Source organism: Arachis hypogaea, chromosome 15 (assembly GCF_003086295.3).
Source record: "Arachis hypogaea cultivar Tifrunner chromosome 15, arahy.Tifrunner.gnm2.J5K5, whole genome shotgun sequence".
Lineage (NCBI taxonomy): Eukaryota > Viridiplantae > Streptophyta > Magnoliopsida > Fabales > Fabaceae > Arachis > Arachis hypogaea.
In genome coordinates this window covers 68544013-68562918 of record NC_092050.1, presented here as the reverse complement: position 1 = coordinate 68562918, position 18906 = coordinate 68544013, and the positions used below count along the sequence as shown (strand labels likewise).

Genomic DNA, 18906 nt, shown 5'->3' with positions numbered 1-18906 from the left:
AAAAAGAGGAGAGAGAGAGGGAAGCGAGACGGGAGAGGGAAAGGGAGGAGAGAGAGGCAAAGAGAGGAGAGAGAGAGAGAGAGGAGAAAGAGAGAGAGAGATGGGAGGGAGAGAGAGAGGAGGGAGAGGAGAGAGAGAGGAGAGGAACAAAGAGGAGAGAGAGAGAGAGAGGAGAGAGGAGAGAGAGAGGATGGAGAGAGAGAGAGGAGAGGAGAGAGGAGGGAGACAAAGAGGAGAGAGATAGAGAGGAGGGAGAGAAGAGAGAGAGAGGAGAGGAAAAAAAGAGAGAGAGAGAGAGAGAGATGAGAGAGAGAGAGGAATGGAGAGGAGAGGAGAGAGAGAGGAGAGGAGGGAGACAAAGAGGAGAGAGATAGAGAGGAGGGGAAAAGAGAGAGAGAAGGGAGAAAGGGGGGAGAAAGAGGAGAGAGAAAGGAAAGAGGGGGGAGAAAGTGGAGAGAGGAGGAAGGGGAGAGAGAAAGTGAAAGGAGAGAGAGAGAGGGGGTAGGAGAGAGAGAGGAGAAGGGAGAGAGAATGGGAAAATGGGGAGAGAGAGTGGGTGGAGAGAGAGAGAGAGAGGAAGGGGAGAGAGAGAGGGGAGAGTAGGAGAGAGAGGGGGAAGAGAGAGAAAAGGAGAGAGAGAGAGGAAGGAAGAGAGGGAGAGAGAAGGGAGAGAGTGTGGGAAAGGGGGGAGAGAGAGAGAGGAAGGGGGAGAAAGAGGGGGAGAGAGAGGGGAAGGGGAGAGAAAGAGGAGGGAGAGAGAGAGAGAATGGGAAAAGGGGGAGAGAGAGAGAGAGAGAGGAGGGTAGGAGAGAGAGAAGGGGAGAGAGAGAGAGAGAGGAAGGAGAGAGAGAGAGAGAAAGAGAGAGGAAAGGAAGAGAGGGAGAGAGAGGGTGTGAAAACTAGTTTTAGGCATAAACCAGTTTAAACTGGTTTAAACTGGTGCACTGTATTATAAACTGGTTTAAAACCAGTTTCTTATATGACAAAGCAGTTTGGTTCAGTTTCTAAACCATTTAAAATGGTTTAGTGCAGTTTCAGTTCAGTTTATGGAAAAACTGAACCATGCACACCCCTATGTGTGTGTGCATCTCCCCTCCTGGGAGGCCTGATCCTCAGGAGGAAGGAAGTACCTTATTTATAATAAAAACTCTAAGACTAAACCTAAAAGATATTATTTTTAATTAAAAATTACAAAAGGGAAATAAGATAAGCTAAGAAGTGCTAAAATCCACTTTGGACCCACTTTGGTCATGTGCTTCGTATGCCTGGCGTTCAACTTGGGCTTCTGGGCGTTGAACGCCCATTAGGGGGGTGAGCGTATTGTTTCCTTGCTCCCTGGGTGGCATTAAACTCTAGTCTTGGGCGTTCAACTCTGGCTGCTCCTCTTTGGGCGTTGAACTTCAGTCTTGGGCGTTCAACTTGGAGGCTGGTCCTTCATGGGCATTCAACTCCAGAGGTGGGCATTCAACGCCCTCTTTGGACAGTGATTCCGAAAGAAAAGTATAGACCATTATATTTTGCTGGAAATTCCTGGAAGTTAGCTTTCCAACGTCGTTGAGAGCGTGTCAATTGGATCTCTGTAACTCAAAATATTCTCATTGGAATGCACGGAGGTCAGGATCTGACAGCATCTGCTATCCTTTCTTTGCCTCTAAATCGGCCTTTGCCAGATTTCACCAATTTCACCCAAAAATCACCTAAAATCATAGAAAAAATACAAAAACTCAAAGTAGCATCCAAAAGGTGAATTTTGCACTAAAACATTCTAAAACTTAATAAGACTTAATAAAATATAACTAAAAATACACTAAAAATGCTGTGAAAAAGGGTATAAGATGCTCTGTCATCAGAATACCAAAACTTAAACTGTTGCTTGTCTTTAAGCAACCAAAAACAGGATAGGACAATTGGAAGAGAAAAATACAATACGTCTCAGAGTTGTCAATGAAGCTCAGTTCCAAATATTGAATGGGGCTATTAGCTCTTTACTTCTGAACAGTTTTGGCGTCTCACTTTCCTTTGAAGCTCAGAAATATTGACATCCCTTGGAATTAGTATCCGGATGATATTATTAATTCTCTTCTTTTAGCTTTTCTTGATTCTTGAACACAGCTTTTTGTTTTGGTGCTTTGCAGCTCTTTGAGCCTAGTCGTGACTCTAAGCATTTTGTTTTCAAGTATTACCACCGGATACATAAACGCCACAGACACTTAACTGGGAGAACCCTTTGGATTCGAATTTAGCTTTGGTTAAATTCCCAAACAGTGGCACCCAGAGTTCTTAAGCATACTCTTTAGCTTTGGACTACGACTTTAACTGCTTAGTCTCAAGCTTTTTACTTGACACCTTCACACCACAAGCATTTAGTTAGGGATAACAAGTCATTTGAGCTTTTTAGGCCAATTAATTGACCCTCCTAACCATTGATACTCAAAGCCTTGGATCATTGCTCTTTTTTTTCTTTTTTTTTTCTTTTTGCTCCTTTTTCTTACTTCAAGAATCAATATTTTTTTATTTTTTAGAGTATCAATAATACTTCTCTAAATTCACCATTCTTCAAGAGCCAACATACTCAACTCCAATATCAAATATGTGCAGTTAATTCATACATTCAGAAAATAGAGATAAGGCCACCACATCTTAAGTAATTGGAATAACTCATGATTTAACTCGAAATCTTATGCATTTTGCTACTTCTTTTTTTTTATTTTCTTTTTAAGCTTAGTAGACAATTCATGAGACATCTTTAACCATAAAAATTTTTGAAAATTGTGAAAATAAACTACTAAAGCAAAATTTTGAAAAAGATCATGCAAAAGCTAGAATAGAAAATAGAAAATAGAATGAAATACTGAAAAACAGAAAGAAAGGGGGGATGAAACTCAACCACCTCAGTACTGATGGTTGCCCAGGCTGTGCTCTTCTGTGAAGATGATTCACCTCCCTTTGGTGCCATTGATGATAATATACACCTAGAGCTCGCTTTGCAACACCAAACTTAAAAAGTTTGCTTGTCCCCAAGCAAAGAAAACTTGGTCCCCTGTTGGCGTTTAAATGCCAGGACTGCTTCCCTTATGGGCGTTGAACGCCCAAGCTCTCTTCCCCCTTCTTGCGTTGAACGCCAGTAAGGGGCATCCTCTAGGGTGTTCTGTTTCTCCCCTATGCGTTCCTATTTCTGTTCTAAGTGCTACACATGATCACAAATGTTAGAAAAAGAGGAAAACTATAAAAATTAATAGAAAATAAAATAATATAAAATCAAACTAGAGTAACAGAAAGAAAATAGAAAAGAAGGAAATACTATATGATACTTATGGTTAGGTTGCCTCCTAACAAGAGCTTCTTTAATGTCATTAGCTTGACACCTGAATGTTAAATTTTCTTTCTTTTCTTCCAGTTGGTTAAAAGAAATGACTCCAAGGGAGAAGAGGAGAAGATTAGTGCCCTCGGATGTGAATTCCTCCTAACAAACTTTCTGGTATTGTTATCAGAGTGATCCTCCTTGCTTGTTAGGGTAGGGGTTGGATTGCTTCTGGATGACCTTCTCTTTTTCATGGATATCATCTTTTGTTCCTCGGTCACAATTCCCTTTTCAGTGCTTTCCTTGATTATCTCTATGATGAGCGGATAATTTATACGCTTTTTGGCATTGTTTTTAGTATGTTTTTAGTAGGATCTAGTTAATTTTAGGGATGTTTTCATTAGTTTTTATGTTAAATTCACATTTCTGGACTTTACTATGATTTTGTGTGTTTTTCTGTGATTTCAGGTATTTTCTGGCTGAAATTGAGGGACTTGAGCAGAAATCAGATTCAGAGGTTGAAGAAGGACTGCTGATGCTGTTGGATTCTGACCTCCCTGCACTCAAAGTGGATTTTCTTGAGCTACAGAACTCGAAATGGAGCGCTTCCAATTGCGTTGGAAAGTAGACATCCAGGGCTTTCCAGCAATGTATAATACTTCATACTTTGGCCAAGAATAGATGACGTAAACTGGCATTCAACGCCAGCTTTCTGCCCAAATCTGGCGTCCAGCGCCAGAAAAGGATCCAAAACCAGAGTTGAACGCCAAAAATGGATCAAAACCTGACGTTCAACTCCACAAATGGCCTCTGCACGTGGAAAGTTAAGGCTCGACCCAAGCACACACCAAGTGGGCCCCAGAAGTGGATTTATGCATCAATTACTTACTCATGTAAACCCTAGTAGCTAGTTTATTATAAATAGGACCTCTTACTATTGTATTTGACATCTTTGGATCTTTGGATTACCTTATGATCCTTTGATCACGTTTTGGGGGCTGGCCATCTCGGCCATGCCTGGACCTCCACTTATGTATTTTCATACGGTAGAGTTTCTACACTCCATAGATTAAGGTGTGGAGCTCTGCTGTTCCTCAAAGATCAATGCAAGTACTACTGTTTTCTATTCAATTCTTCTTATTTCGCTTCTAAGATATCCATTCGCACCCAAGAACGTGATGAAGGTGATGATTATGTGTGACGCTCATCATCCTTCCCCCTTATGAACGCGTGCCTGACAAACACTTCTGTTCTACATGAATTAAGCTAGAATGAATATCTCTTAGATCTCCTAACCAGAATCTTCGTGGCGTAAGCTAGAATGATGGCGGCATTCAAGAGAATCCGGAAGGTCTAAACCTTGTCTGTGGTATTCTGAGTAGGATTCAATGATTGAATGACTGTGACGAGCTTCAAACTCGCGAGTGCTGGGCGTTAGTGACAGACGCAAAAGGAGGGCGAATCCTATTCCAGCATGATCGAGAACCGACAGATGAATAGCCGTGCCGTGACAGGGTGCGTGAGCATATTATTCACTGAGAGGAGGGGATGTAGCCACTGACAACGGTGATGCCCTTGCATAAAGCCAGCCATGGAAAGGAGTAAGACTGATTGGATGAAGATAGCAAGAAAGCAGAGGTTCAGAGGAACGAAAAGCATCTCCACTCGCTTATCTGAAATTCCTACCAATGATTTACATAAGTATCTCTATCCCCATTTTATTATATAATATTCGAAAACACCATTATCACTTTATATCTGCCTGACTGAGATTTACAAGGTGACCATAGCTTGCTTCATACCAACAATCTCCGTGGGATTCGACCCTTACTCACGTAAGGTATTACTTGGACGACCCAGTGCACTTGCTGGTTAGTTGTATCGAAGTTGTGACAATTATGAATTAAGATCAGAGCACCAAGCTTTGGAGCCATTACCAGGATTTGTTCGAGCCTGGAGATCACAATTTCGTGCACCAAGTTTTTGGCGCCGTTGCCGGGGATTGTTTGAGTTTTCGGCAAGCTTTTGGTCCGGTAACATCAGTGCCAAGTTCGATCCGGCAACAACACCAAGTTTTTGGCGCCGTTGCCGGGATTGTTCGAGTTTGGACAACTGACGGTTCATCTTGTTGCTCAGATTAGGTAATTTTCTTTTTGTCTTGTTTTCAAAAAAATTTTCAAAAATCTTTCAAAAATTCTTCCTTTGTTTTCGAAAAAAAAATTTTTAAAATGTTTTCAAAAATATATTTTCCTTTCAGAATTTTTAAGAATGAATTCTAGTGTTTCATGGAGCATGTTGAAGCCTGGCTGGCTGTAAAGCCATGTCTCAATTCTTATACTCAAGAGAAGAGCTTCTTTATCTTTCTTAGCCAATTGGCTGTTGAATGTAAGGAATGTCAGGCGTGTCATGTCTGAGTTACATACTAAAGCTTGGCTGGCTATTAAGCCATGCCTGACCCTTTGATTGGAGCTTTAGAGCATAAGATTCCTGGAATTCATATTAAAAATTTTGGAATCCTTATTTTCTTTTTCAAAATTATTTTTCGAAAAACATAAAATAAAAATCCAAAAAAAAAATTAGAAAATCATAAAAATCAAAAATATTTTTGTGTTTTTTGTTTGAGTCTTGAGTCATATCATAAGTTTGGTGTCACTTGCATATGCATCTTGCATTTTTTCGAAAATATCATGCATTCATGGTGTTCTTCATGATCTTCAAGTTGTTCTTGGTAAGTCTTCTTGTTTGATCTTGATGATTTTTTGTTTTGTGTCTTTTCATGTTTATCATATGCATTCTTGAATTCTTAGTGCGTAAGCATTAAAGAATTCTAAGTTTGGTGTCTTGCATGTTTTCTTTGCATTAAAAATTTTTCAAAAATATGTTCTTGATGTTCATCATGATCTTCATAGTGTTCTTGGTGTTCATCTTGACATTCATAGCATTCTTGCATGCATTCATTGTTTTGATCTAAAAATTTCATGCATTGCATAATTTTCATGTTTTCAAAAAAAAAAAAAATTCAAAAAATCAAAAAAATATCTTTCCCTTTTTCTCTCATCAAATTCGAAAATTTGAGTTGACTTTTTCAAAAATTTTTAAAATCAAGTTGTTTCTCATGAGGCAAATCAAATTTTCAATTTGAAAATCTTATCTTTTTCAAAATCTTTTTCAAAAATCAAATCTTTTTCAAAATTCTTAGTTATTTTCGAAAATTAAAAAAATATTTTTCAAAAATCTTTTTCTTATTTTTATATCAAATTTTCGAAAATAACATAATCAATTAATGTTTTGATTCAAAAATTTTAAGTTTGTTACTTGCTTGTTAAGAAAGATTCAAACTTTAAGTTCTAGAATCATATCTTGTGATTTCTTGTGAATCAACTCATTAATTGTGATTTTAAAAATCAAATCTTTTTCAAAACTAATTTCAATCATATCTTTTCAAAAATATCTTCTTATCTTATCTTTTTCAAAAAAATATCTTTTCAAAATATCTTTTCTAACTTCCTAGCTTCTTATCTTTTCAAAATCTGTTTCAACTAACTAACTAACTTTTTGTTTGTTTCTTAACTTTTTCAAAACTACCTAACTAACTCTCTCTCTCTAATTTTCGAAAATATCTTCCCTCTTTTTCAAAAATTTCTTTTTAATTAACTAATTATTTTTATTTTTAATTTTAAAAAAAATTTCGAAAAAATACTATCAATTTTCAAAAACCATTTTCGAAAATCACTAACTCTTTTTCAAAATAATTTTCGAAAATTATCCCTCCCCCATCTTATTCTATTCATTCATTCATGTCCTAACATCTCATCTCACATCTCTGCCATCCTCACAGTTGTGTTTCTTCCATTATATTACATTCTTTGTCTCCCCCTCTTCTTCTACTCACACAGGGATCCCTATATTGTGGTATAAAGGATCTCTATTATTATTATTATTTTTCTGTGCCCTCTTCTTTGTCATATGAGCAGGAGCAAGGATAAGAACATTCTTGTGGAAGCAGATCCAGAACCTGAAAGGACTCTGAAGAGAAAATTAAGAGAAGCTAAAATACAACAATCCAGAGATAACCTTTCAGAAATTTTCGAACAGGAAAAGGAGATGGCAGCCGAAAATAATAATAATGTAAAGAAGATGCTTGGTGACTTTACTGCACCTAATTCCAATTTACATGGAAGAAGCATCTCCATTCCTGCCATTGGAGCAAACAATTTTGAGCTGAAACCTCAATTAGTTTCTCTGATGCAGCAGAACTGCAAGTTTCATGGACTTCCATCTGAAGATCCTTTTCAGTTCTTAACTGAATTCTTGCAGATATGTGATACTGTTAAGACTAATGGAGTAGATCCTGAAGTCTACAGGCTCATGCTTTTCCCTTTTGCTGTAAGAGACAGAGCTAGATTATGGTTGGATTCTCAACCCAAAGACAGCCTGAACTCTTGGGATAAACTGGTCACGGCTTTCTTAGCCAAGTACTTTCCTCCTCAAAAGCTGAGCAAGCTTAGAGCTGATGTTCAAACCTTCAGACAGAAAGAAGGTGAATCCCTCTATGAAGCTTGGGAAAGATACAAACAGTTGACCAAAAAGTGTCCTTCTGACATGCTTTCAGAATGGACCATCCTGGATATATTCTATGATGGTTTATCTGAGCTATCAAAGATGTCACTGGACACTTCTGCAGGTGGATCCATTCACCTAAAGAAAACGCCTGCAGAAGCTCAAGAACTCATTGACATGGTTGCTAATAACCAGTTCATGTACACTTCTGAAAGGAATCCTGTGAGTAATGGGACGCCTATGAAGAAGGGAGTTCTTGAAGTTGATACTCTGAATGCCATATTGGCTCAGAATAAAATATTGACTCAGCAAGTCAATATGATCTCTCAGAGTCTGCATGGAATGCAAGCTACATCCAACAGTACTCAAGACGCTTCTTATGCAGAAGAAGCTTATGATCCTGAGAACCTTGCAATAGCAGAGGTGAATTACTTAGGTGAACCTTATGGAAACACCTATAACTCATCATGGAGAAATCATCCAAATTTCTCATGGAAGGATCAAAAGCCTCAACAAGGCTTTAATAATGGTGGAAGAAATAGGTTTAACAATAATAAACCTTTTCCATCATCCACTCAGCAACAGACAGAGAACTCTGAACAAAATGCTTCTAATTTAGCAAACTTAGTCTCTGATCTGTCTAAGGCCACTGTAAGTTTCATGAATGAAACAAGATCTTCCATTAGAAATCTGGAAGCACAAGTGGGCCAGCTGAGTAAAAGGATCACTGAAATCCCTCCTAGTACTCTCCCAAGCAATACAGAAGAGAATCCAAAAGGAGAGTGCAAGGCCATTGACATAAGCGCCATGGCCGAACCTGTGAGGAGAGGAGAGGACGTGAATCCCAAGGAGGAAGACCTCCTGGGATGTCTAGTGATCAATAAGGAGCTTCCCTCTGAGGAACTAAAGGACTCTGAGGCTCATCTAGAGACCATAGAGATTCCATTGAACCTCCTTATGCCCTTCATGAGCTCTGATGAGTATTCCTCTTCTGAAGAGAATGAGGATGTTACTAAAGAGCAAACTGCCAAGTTTCTTGGTGCAATCATGAAGCTGAATGCCAAATTATTTGGCATTGATGCTTGGGAAGTTGAACCTCCCTTGTTCATCAATGAACTAAGTGATCTGGATCAACTGACATTGCCTCAGAAGAGACAGGATCCTGGAAAGTTCATAATACCCTGCACCATAGGCACCATGATCTTTAAGGCTCTGTGTGACCTTGGTTCAGGAATAAACCTCATGCCCCTCTCTGTAATAGAGAAACTGGGAATCTATGGGGTGCAAGCTGCTAAAATCTCATTAGAGATGGCAGACAGTTCAAGAAAACAGGCTTATGGACAAGTAGAGGACGTGTTAGTAAAGGTTGAAGGCCTTTACATCCCTACTGATTTCATAGTCCTGGATACTGGAAAGGAAGAGGATGAACCCATCATCCTAGGAAGACCTTTCCTGGCCACAGCAAGAGCTGTGATTGATGTTGACAGAGGTGAAATAGTCCTTCAATGGAATGAAGACTCCCTTGTGTTTGAAACTCAAGAATCTCCCTCTGCAACCATGGAGAGGAAGCAGAAAAAGCTTCTCTCAAAGTAGAGTCAACCAGAGCCCCCACAGTCAAACTCTAAGTTTGGTGTTGGGAGGCCACAACCAAACTCTAAGTTTGGTGTTGAACTCCCATATCCAAACTCTAAGTTTGGTGTTGGAGAGTCTCAACAAAGCTCTGCACATCTGTGAGGCTCCATGAGAGCCCACTGTCAAGCTATTGACATTAAAGAAGCGCTTGTTGGGAGGCAACCCAATTTTTATTTATCTAACTATATTTTTCTTAGTTATATGTCTTTATAGGTTCATGATCATGTGGAGTCACAAAACAAACAAAAAAATCAAAAACGGAATCAAACAGCAGAAGAAAAATCACACCCTGGAGGAGCATCTGTCTGGCGTTCAAACGCCAGAACAGAGCATGGTTCTGGCGTTGAACGCCCAAAATGGGCACCAACCTGGCGCTGAACGCCCAGAGTTGTGTGCAAGGGCATTTTGCATGCCTAAATTGGTGCAGGGATGTAAATGCCTTGACACCTCAGGATCTGTGGACACCACAGGATCACCTCAAGATCTGTGGACACCACAGGATCATCTCAGGATCTGTGAATCCCTCACCCACCTCACCCTCTCTCTCTCTCCATTCATGACCATCCCTTCTGTTCTCCATTCACCACTCACATCCATACACAGATCCCTCTATCTCCTCCATATCTTCTTATTCTTCTATTCTTTCTTCTTTTGCTCGAGGGCGAGCAACATTCTAAGTTTGGTGTGGTAAAAGCATAGCTTTTTTGTTTTTTCCATAACCATTGATGGCACCTAAGGCCAGAGAAACCTCTAGAAAGAGGAAAGGGAAGACAAAAGCTTCCATCAAGGGTCTATAGCTCAGTGGTAGAACATTTGACTGCAAATCAAGAGATCCCTGAGATACCTCAGGGGATTCATTTTCTTCCACACAATTATTGGAAGCAACTAAGGGTGGAACATCAAGAGCACTCCATCATCCTTCATGAAATCAGAGAAGATCTAAAAAGCAATGAAGGAGGAGCAACAAAGGCAAGGAAGAGACATAGAAGAGCTCAAAAACATCATTGAAACGCCATCATCACTAAGGTGGATTCATTCCTTGCTCTTATTTCTTCTGTTTTTTTTCGTTTTCTATGTTATGGTGCTTATCTATGTTTGTGTCTTCATTACATGATCATTAGTAGTTAGTAACTATGTCTTAAAGATATGAATGTCCTATGAATCCATCACCTCTCTTAAATGAAAAATGTTTTAATTCAAAAGAACAAGAAGTACATGAGTTTTGAATTTATCCTTGAACTTAGCTTAATTATATTGAGGTGGTGGCAATGCTTCTTGTTTTCTGAATGTATGCTTGAACAGTGCATATGTCTTTTGAAGTTGTTGTTTAAGAATGTTAAATATGTTGGCTCTTGAAAGAATGATGACTAGGAGACATGTTATTTGATAATCTGAAAAACCATAAAAATGATTCTTGAAGCAAGAAAAAGCAGCAAAGAACAAAGCTTGCAGAAAAAAAAAATAGGCGAATAAAAAAAATATATAGAAAGAAAAAGCAAGCAGAAAAAGCCAAAGCTCTTAAAACCAAGAGGCAAGAGCAAAAAGCCAATAACCCTTAAAACTAAAAGGCAAGGGTAATAAAAAGGATCCCAAGGCTTTGAGCATCAGTGGATAGGAGGGCCTAAAAGGAATAAAATCCTGGTCTAAGCGGCTAAACCAAGCTGTCCCTAACCATGTGCTTGTGGCGTGTAGGTGTCAAGTGAAAACTTGAGACTGAGCGGTTAAAGTCAAGGTCCAAAGCAAAAAAAGAGTATGCTTAAGAACCCTGGACACCTCTAATTGGGGACTTTAGCAAAGCTGAGTCACAATCTGAAAAGGTTCACCCAATTATGTGTCTGTGGCATTTATGTATCCGGTGGTAATACTGGAAAACAAAGTGCTTAGGGCCACGGCCAAGACTCATAAAATAACTGTGTTCAATAATCATCATACTGAACTAGGAGAATCAATAACACTATCTGAAATTTGAGTTCCTATAGATGCCAATCATTCTGAACCTCAATAGATGAAGTGAGATGCCAAAACTATTCAAGAGGCAAAAAGCTATAAGTCCCGCTCATTTGATTGGAGCTATGTTTCATTGATAGTTTGGAATTTATAGTATATTCTCTCCTTTTTATCCTATTTGATTTTCAGTTGCTTGGGGACAAGCAACAATTTAAGTTTGGTGTTGTGATGAGCGGATAATTTATACGCTTTTTGGCATTGTTTTTAGTATGTTTTTAGTAGGATCTAGTTAATTTTAGGGATGTTTTCACTAGTTTTTATGTTAAATTCACATTTCTGGACTTTACTATGATTTTGTGTGTTTTTCTGTGATTTCAGGTATTTTCTGGCTGAAATTGAGGGACTTGAGCAGAAATCAGATTCAGAGGTTGAAGAAGGACTGCTGATGCTGTTGGATTCTGACCTCCCTGCACTAAAAGTGGATTTTCTTGAGCTACAGAACTCGAAATGGAGCGCTTCCAATTGCGTTGGAAAGTAGACATCCAGGGCTTTCCAGCAATGTATAATACTCCATACTTTGGCCAAGAATAGACGACGTAAACTGGCATTCAACGCCAGCTTTCTGCCCAAATCTGGCGTCCAGCGCTAGAAAAGGATCCAAAACCAGAGTTGAACGCCAAAAATGGATCAAAACCTGGCGTTCAACTCCACAAATGGCCTCTGCACGTGGAAAGTTACAGCTCGACCCAAGCACACACCAAGTGGGCCCCAGAAGTGGATTTATGCATCAATTACTTACTCATGTAAACCCTAGTAGCTAGTTTATTATAAATAGGACCTCTTACTATTGTATTTGACATCTTTGGATCTTTGGATTACCTTATGATCCTTTGATCACGTTTTGGGGGCTGGCCATCTCGGCCATGCCTGGACCTCCACTTATGTATTTTCATACGGTAGAGTTTCTACACTCCATAGATTAAGGTGTGGAGCTCTGCTGTTCCTCAAAGATCAATGCAAGTACTACTGTTTTCTATTCAATTCTTCTTATTTCGCTTCTAAGATATCCATTCGCACCCAAGAACGTGATGAAGGTGATGATTATATGTGACGCTCATCATCCTTCCCCCTTATGAACGCGTGCCTGACAAACACTTCTGTTCTACATGAATTAAGCTAGAATGAATATCTCTTAGATCTCCTAACCAGAATCTTCGTGGCGTAAGCTAGAATGATGGCGGCATTCAAGAGAATCCGGAAGGTCTAAACCTTGTCTGTGGTATTCTGAGTAGGATTCAATGATTGAATGACTGTGACGAGCTTCAAACTCGCGAGTGCTGGGCGTTAGTGACAGACGCAAAAGGAGGGTGAATCCTATTCCAGCATGATCGAGAACCGACAGATGAATAGCCGTGCCGTGACAGGGTGCGTGAGCATATTATTCACTGAGAGGAGGGGATGTAGCCACTGACAACGGTGATGCCCTTGCATAAAGCCAGCCATGGAAAGGAGTAAGACTGATTGGATGAAGATAGCAAGAAAGCAGAGGTTCAGAGGAACGAAAAGCATCTCCACTCGCTTATCTGAAATTCCTACCAATGATTTACATAAGTATCTCTATCCCCATTTTATTATATAATATTCGAAAACACCATTATCACTTTATATCTGCCTGACTGAGATTTACAAGGTGACCATAGCTTGCTTCATACCAACAATCTCCGTGGGATTCGACCCTTACTCACGTAAGGTATTACTTGGACGACCCAGTGCACTTGCTGGTTAGTTGTATCGAAGTTGTGACAATTATGAATTAAGATCAGAGCACCAAGCTTTGGAGCCATTACCAGGATTTGTTCGAGCCTGGAGATCACAATTTCGTACACCACTCTACCACCCTGAATTCAGGATTTTTGTGTTGTGTGATGGGTGGAGTGTACCCTTCATCAAGAACATCTGGAATTGGTGGTTCGGTGAACTCACCCTCTATGTAGCTCTCTGCTTCAATAGAGTGTACATTACCGTAAATGTTTTTCTCTCCTACAACCTCCTTTTTTCGTGCATCTTCTTCTTCTTCCATATGTGAGGGTAGAGAGTTCTCTACTTCATTGGGTATGGACTCCTTTGAATAATTCTCTCACATTCTTTTGTATGAATTTGCATTGCTTTTCTTGTGAGGGAGTTTGCTTGTTCCCCTTCCCAATGCTTAGTAATCACCCCCACATGCCCCTTTACATTCTTAACACTCATTCTCATATCATGTATGCAACTTTGAACGGCCTCCTCTAATTCTTTTATGGTAAGCTCTAAAGCTGATAGTTCTTGATATGAAGATGATGATTCTTGATATGAACAATGAGATGATGGCGCTTGATATGAGTAGAAAGAGCATGGTTGTTGGTATGAGTAAGTAAGGGATGATGATGGAAATTTTTGCAAAATTTTCTCTATTAATTGCTCTAGTTCTTCACAGGCAAGATCAAAAGATGATGGTTCTTGATATGAATAAGAAGAGGAAGGATAGAGAGATGGTGGTTCTTGATAGATGGAATATGAAACATTGACATCTCTTTGCTCTTGAACTTGCCAACATAAATCCGGATAATTCCTCCATCCATAGTAAGTTGAATCACTCCTTGGGTGTGAGTAGTAACACATGTGGTCCCTTTCCATGATTGTTCCTTAGCACAAAACACCAAACAAAATTAAACGCACCAGGTGGGAACAGAAAAGAATAAGGAAGAAAGAGCAGAAAATTTTTTTTAATTAAATTTCAAAAATAAACAAATAAAAAAGGATACTAATTCAAAAATAAATAAAAAAGTTAATTAACAATTTCAAAAAAAATTTAAAAAAATTAGAAAGAAAAGAGTTTAGAAATTTTTAAAATTTAAAAAGAAAGAAAAAGAAAAATTAAAGAGACACCAAACTTAAAAATAAAACAGGATAAAGCAACCAATTAACTAAAAAGATTTGAAAATAAAGATGGAAGATTTGATTTGAAAATTTTCGAAAATTAGAAAGAAAAGTTCAAATAAAGATTTTGAAATTCAAATTTGAAAGAAAGAAAAACTAACAAAATACTAAACTTTTTAAAATTTGAATTTAAAATAAAGATAGGATATCATAAGATATCAAAGTTTGAAATTTTAAGAAAAGATAAAAATTAAAAATCAAGAAAGATAAGTAAAATATGATTTGAAAATTTTAAAAGGAAAATTGATTAAAGATAAGATTTGAAATTTTTAAAATTTAAAAAGAAAAAAAAATATTAAAAGATACCAAACTTTTAAAATTAAAATAAGATAAAACAAACAAGTAACTAACTAGATTTGAAATTAAATTTTAAAGATTTGATTTTGAACATTTTTGAAATTTGAAAAGAAAAAGTCAAACAAAAATTTTGAAATTTAAATTTGAAAGAAGGAACAACTAACAAGATACTAAACTTTTAAAATGTGAATTTTAAAATAAGATAAGAAAAGATTTTGAAATTCAAATTGAATGGATAGAGAATCTAACAAAATACTAAACTTTTAAAATTTGAATTTTAAAAGAAAGATAAGATAATAAAATTTGAAATCAATGAAAAAGATAAGATAAAAGATTTAAAGATCAACAAAAGATAAGATTTACAGAAAATTAAATGAAACAAAAAGAATACTAAAAAGACACCAAACTTAAAATTTAAAACAAATCATAAGGAAATATATATATATACAGGGACGGAATTTGAAAATTTTTTGAGTACTATATGATAATAATATTTATTTGCCCCTATTAAATTATTGAATTTGACCCCACAATAATATTTTATTTAATTTTTGGTACTTCATAGCCAATTTAAAAATGTCATATTAGATATCATTAGAATGATAAATTCACAATTTAAATGAAATTTGTTTTTTTCTTAGAAATCGACTCGAAAGAGTATTATTTATCTTTTTTTATATTAGTTTTAATTTTTTTCCCGTAACAGCTACATAACATGAATGTGTAGCATTATTCTATATAAAAAGAGAGATATTTTGATTGTATTGTTAAAAAGTTTCTTAATTTTTTTAAAATATGAAACCTAAATAATAAAATTTTAAATTATATGTCATTATTTAAATTACTATTTTAGTATTTTAATTTGTAAATTAGATAATTTTAAAAACTAATCATGTTATATGTACATAGAAAATAACCACATGTATATATATTGAAATAAAAAATACACATTAAAAATAAATTAAACAATATATATATTTATATACAAATATATAATGATTAATGAGTAATTTAATAACTGATTTTTATGTACACATAATATTTTTATTATAAAAATTATTATATATATATATAAATATATATATATATATATATATATATATATATATATATATATATATTGCCCCCACTATCAAAATTTTTTAGATTCGTCATTGTATATATATATATTTGAATAATTAAAAAGAAAGGACAAACACTAAATGAACAAACTTAAAAATTTTAAAATCAAACAATACTAAATTCAAAAAATTAAAAAGGAAAAACACTGAAAGACATTAAACTTAAAAATTTTGAAATCAAACAAAGAAAAACACAACGAAAATTTCGAACACCAAGAAAGAAAAATAAGAACAAATTTCAAAAACTCAAGAAAAGAAACAAAAACCAAAGGGACACCAAACTTAATTTGTGACACCAGACTCAAATTAAAGAAAAAGATTTTTTTTGGAAAATTTTGAAAAAGAAAATAAAAAACACAATTAAAAGAGTAATTAATTGTCAAAATTAATTACCGGTATTTTGTCAATCTCGAACAATCCCTAGCAACGGCACCAAAAACTTGGTGCGCGAAATTGAACTCGCACAACTTCACCGACAAGTGCACCGGGTTGTCCAAGTAATATCTCAGGTTAGTGAGGGTCGATCCCATGAGAATTGTTGGATTAATACTTCTTACTGACTACTTTAACAATGAGTGATTCATTCAATGGCAAGGCTGTAAGTGATTAAAGCCTAGATCAGTGGTCATTAATCTCATCTGATCCACACCAAACGCCAGGGTTAGTGGTCATTCGATCTGAACGAGGGTGAAGCTCACACAATTCAATCTCTGGTGATTCTACTCAAAACGCCACAGACAAGGTCAGATCTTCCGGATTGGGGAATGAAGCTCAGGATTCTAGCCTTAGCACCATAGAAACCTCAATTACCCATGACTAACGAGATTTTATGTCACTTATCCCAATTAGCCCAGATACTCTGTTGGAACCTGTGATGTATTCTCAAGCTGCAGCTCAATACTATCCTGTCAGGGACTCGCAAGAACTCATGTAGAATAAGGGGTCATACTTCTGTTCCACACCAGATTCATAAGGATGAAGAACGAAAATGCATCATAGAATAGAATCAAACATAAATTAAAGTAGAAAAGTAATGATATTAATCCATGGAATAAGCAGAGCTCCTATCCTTAACAAGGAGGTTTAGTTACTCATGCTTTAAGAAGGTTTAAAGTAATGTATGTGTGCTTCTCGCCTCTTGGGAGGCCTGATCCTCAGGAGGAAGGAAGTCCCTTATTTATAATAAAAACTCTAAGACTAAATCTAAAAGATATTGTTTTTAATTAAAAATTACAAAAGGGAAATAAGATAAGCTAAAAAGTGCTAAAATCTACTTTGGGCCCACTTTGGTCATGTGCTTCGTATGCCTGGCGTTCAACTTGGGCTTCTGGGCGTTGAACGCCCATTAGGGGGGGTGAGCGTGCTGTTTCCTTGCTCCCTAGGTGGCATTGAACTCTAGTCTTGGGCGTTCAACGCTGGGCTTGCTCCTCTTTGGGAGTTGAACTCCAGTCTTGGGCGTTCAACTTGGAGGCTGGTCCTTCTTGAGCGTTCAACTCTAGAGGTGGGCGTTCAACGCCCTCTTTGAGTAGTGATTCTGAAAGAAAAGTATAAACCATTATATATTCTGAAAAGCCCTAGAAGTTAGCTTTCCAACACCGTTAAGAGTGAATCAATTGGACCTTTGTAACTCAAAATATGCTCATTGGAATGCATGAAGGTCAGGATCTAACAGCATCTGTTATCCTTTCTTTGCCTCTGAATCGGCCTTTGCTAGATTTCGCCAATTTCACCCAAAAATCCCCAAAAATAATAGGAAAAACACAAAAACTCAAAGTGGCATCCAAAAGGTAAATTTTGCACTAAAACATACTAAAACTTAATAAAACTTAATAAAATATAACTAAAAATACACTAAAAATACTGTGAAAAAGGGTATAAGATGCTCCATCATCAGTAGGACCTTTTTTTTAATTGTATTTCTCTCGATTTTTGTTTGATCCTCGACGCAGGTGTCGATCAAGCTTGTATCAAAAGATCTCAATTTGAAGAATAGATACGATTTCTTTAAAAAGTGAATTTGACCAGGAACTTATTAATTTAATGTCAAAATTGGCTTGCCACACCAAGATTTGCATGTGACTTTCGAGCAAACTTATAAGGAAAATAATATAATAGAATATAACTTGAAAAAGAATAACTATGATGAGTAAACTTAATAATGTAAAATATATGATTACAATAACAAAATAAAATAATAAACAAATTTTAGAATTTAAGTAAATAAATAAACTTGAAGTAATAAACAAAAGAACTAAATAGGATAGATTAACTTCAAAAACTCACATGCACTTGCACTCCATGACTTCTCTTGACGTCAGTGTGATTTTGGAATTTTTCTAGAGAATTTTAGTGTAGTTTGAGATGTTGAAAATTGAAGTCCTTTTGACCTTTCCTGGTTCTTCTTTTTATAGAAGACAAATCTAATCGTGTTGAATGATATTCTCTCCCACGATTTGGTTTTACCTTGTCTTCCAAACTTAATCATCCACGTTTCTAATTTACCTTGGCCATCAAGTAGTCACCCCCACATGCTTTCTTGTTGTTTCGACTCAGCCTTCTTAGCTCTAGTATCACTCTTACCTAACGACCAAATCATTTGTTGATTTATACACTATGGTCGATGTCACTATTATGTCAAACTTTTGTACTAACAAATTGTCTCTTAAAACTTAGCATTTCATAAATGAAATAAAAAGTTTTATACAACACATGCTTTTTACGAGACATATTTTCAAATTCATATTTGAAAAGACAGTTACAGAGATGTGAAATGGCGCGCGTAGTTTCCTGGGGATACGCAATATTCCTTTATGGATTTTGATGGGATTTTATTAGATATTTTCAAAGTAATTCTCTCATATCACTCCTTCATCTATTAAAAAAAAAACACCTTCATCACCAGAAACTCTTTCAAATTTTCTTTCAATTTTGTTTATTTTGTTCAACATTCTCCATGGACTCCCAAGCTGCTCATCAACAAAGTGTTTCTCCTTCCATTGCAGCTGCTTTTTCCATTTTTGTCACGGTTGTCGTGACAGCAACCATTACTTTAGCTATTGTCGCTACTGCTCC

The 18906-nt window shown here is 36.6% G+C and overlaps 1 non-coding gene across 1 annotated transcript; it reads right to left on the bottom strand.

Moving 5' to 3' along the window:
* Positions 1–7801: 7801 nt before the first annotated feature.
* Positions 7802–7909, bottom strand: LOC112752482 (small nucleolar RNA R71). The gene has a single exon (XR_003176917.1). It is a non-coding gene; the product is annotated as a small nucleolar RNA R71 (small nucleolar RNA).
* Positions 7910–18906: the final 10997 nt, after the last annotated feature.